Raw genomic sequence first — 2,500 nt, forward strand, 5'->3', positions numbered from 1 at the left:
GAAAATGTAAATCAATGTATTGTTTTCTGTAAGTGAGTAAACAAGATGATTTTCACATGAATTGCAAAGAAAAATTCTAGGCTACAAGCTCCAGTTCTCAAAAATTCCAGGCACCATTGTTCTTTATGTTTGCCTTGTTCAAGTGTTTTAACACTGTTCGTTTTTCACTAACCACAAGGGAGATCCCTTGATCCCCGAGAGCAGGAAGGAACACCGTTCCAGTACAGAGTCAGCAGAAGAGATGGACCGTAGTGATAGCAAGGTGAGGCCAAAGAAAGACCTTCGCCCGAACAGGGACTTGAACCCTGGACCCTCACCAGCGGTGTGTTGGTCCATCGAAGAGGGACTGGACATGTCGCAAATCAGTGGGAGGACCTTGAAAAATTCATGGACGCTTTTCCTCACGGCCTTCAGCAAACAGCGTAGTCGGCAGGATTCGAACCTGCGCGGGGAGACCCCAATGGATTTCTAGTCCATCGCCTTAACCACTCGGCCACGACTACAAGAACAGACCAACTCCTGCTCAGTTTGTGTGCAACACTGCTGCCTGACCTTCTTGCAAACATCCCAGCTCAGTCAGCAAGCGGACTGTAACCCAGTAAAGGGTTTCCTTTTTTTGGATACAGACATAATAACAACAAAACTTTGTGCACTTCTAAAGATAACAAACAAGATGTGCTGTCTGCAGCCTTTGTCTGCGCTGATCTTCATTTACAAACACGTCATTAAAATGAACTGTAACTCTGTGAATACTCAACGAAGAGACATGAGAGAGATATCTATAGAAAGCTTGACATGTCTACTTTTAAACTAAACGAGTGCTGCCTAAAACAAATGTTCTGTGATAAAGTAATCCATATGAAAACAAGGCGATGTCCTTTTTTCACGTCTCCCTTCATTATATCTAATGTGACCACGCCCCACGCTGAACGCTCTATTCAGATTCAAACTGAAGCGCAGCTTGAATACGCCCACACAGAAGAAAAAGCAGCCAGACTGTTGTTCAAGTGCTTTTATTTTACTGTTTGCTTCGCGATGAGAGGAATAACACATAATCCACCCCAAAAAGATGTGGCGTGGTTGAGGATTTGAGAAATGGATTTCCTCAGAAAAAAAAGAATGAAGCACTTTATTCAGCAGAGATCATAAACATGAGTAAGTCTCTTTATATTTATTTATATACTTGTACTAGCTTTCACATAACGTCTAAACATTTTACTAGTTAGACTCTTTCCAAACTATAATTCTTGACTAAATGTATAATTAAGTTAAATATTATGAAGTTCCAATAACAATATATACAAAACTATACCATTCAAAAGCTTGATGTAAATAATATAAATGTAACAAATACATGTAACTGTAACAAATGTAACAAAAAATGGTGTTCTTTTAATTTACCCCCTAAAAAACCTGAAAAATGTCCTCTGCTATTTTCAACATTAATAATAATGATAACAATAAATGTTTTTTTTTGTTGTTGTTGTTTTTTAGAAATTCAGATTGTTAAAAGGATTTCTTGAGGATTGTGTGACTGGAGTAATAATGCAAAAATAAAATTAGTTTGAAAGTCAGCTTTGATTGTTCCTAATAAACTGTTTAACTGCTCCCCCATATTAAATTATGTTGTGGGATAATTAAATATATTCTAAATAAACTACAAACTTAAAATGATATACATTTATTTTGTTCTCACGTTCTTTCTTGTAACACCTCCCTCTCAGTGACAACAGCTGACTGAGCGGCTCTTTATGCAGCTCATTATGCAGGGCTTTGTCTTCTCAGGTGTAAATCATAATGACATTCATGATAGTTGACGCCTACTCTCATATGACCTTTACCAACAAAAAGTGTCTTAGAAAATGTAAATCAATGTATTGTTTTCTGTAAGTGAGTAAACAAGATGATTTTCACATGAATTGCAAAGAAAAATTCTAGGCTACAAGCTCCAGTTCTCAAAAATTCCAGGCACCATTGTTCTTTATGTTTGCCTTGTTCAAGTGTTTTAACACTGTTCGTTTTTCACTAACCACAAGGGAGATCCCTTGATCCCCGAGAGCAGGAAGGAACACCGTTCCAGTACAGAGTCAGCAGAAGAGATGGACCGTAGTGATAGCAAGGTGAGGCCAAAGAAAGACCTTCGCCCGAACAGGGACTTGAACCCTGGACCCTCAGATTAAAAGTCTGATGCTCTACCGACTGAGCTATCCGGGCTCTTGTGGAGCAAAGAAGAGACGCAGGTGTCACGGGATGAAAGCTAGAAGCAGTTAGGACAAAGGACCATAGAAGGCACAATTACCATCACAGAAAGCTAAAGCAATACTGCAAAACCCTCCCGTAGTCGGCAGGGTTCGAACCTGCGCGGGGAGACCCCAATGGATTTCAAGTCCAACGCCTTAACCTCTCGGCCACGACTACGTCTAGCGGCAGGCTGCCTGCCCAGTTGTCTGGTGTCACCCTGCACAGGCCAGGCATCAAAAACAAAATAGAGAAGAAAGAT

At 40.1% G+C, this 2,500-nt stretch overlaps 3 non-coding genes across 3 annotated transcripts; all 3 read right to left on the reverse strand.

Moving 5' to 3' along the window:
• Window positions 1-421: 421 nt before the first annotated feature.
• trnas-aga (transfer RNA serine (anticodon AGA)) lies at window positions 422-503 on the reverse strand. Its single transcript has one exon. It is a non-coding gene; the product is annotated as a tRNA-Ser (tRNA).
• Window positions 504-2,141: 1,638 nt separating this feature from the next.
• On the reverse strand, window positions 2,142-2,214 carry trnak-uuu (transfer RNA lysine (anticodon UUU)). The gene has a single exon. It is a non-coding gene; the product is annotated as a tRNA-Lys (tRNA).
• A 122-nt stretch (window positions 2,215-2,336) lies between these two features.
• trnas-uga (transfer RNA serine (anticodon UGA)) lies at window positions 2,337-2,418 on the reverse strand. Its single transcript has one exon. It is a non-coding gene; the product is annotated as a tRNA-Ser (tRNA).
• Window positions 2,419-2,500: the final 82 nt, after the last annotated feature.

This window comes from Carassius gibelio, chromosome A20, assembly GCF_023724105.1.
Source record: "Carassius gibelio isolate Cgi1373 ecotype wild population from Czech Republic chromosome A20, carGib1.2-hapl.c, whole genome shotgun sequence".
NCBI classification, from domain to species: Eukaryota; Metazoa; Chordata; class Actinopteri; order Cypriniformes; family Cyprinidae; genus Carassius; species Carassius gibelio.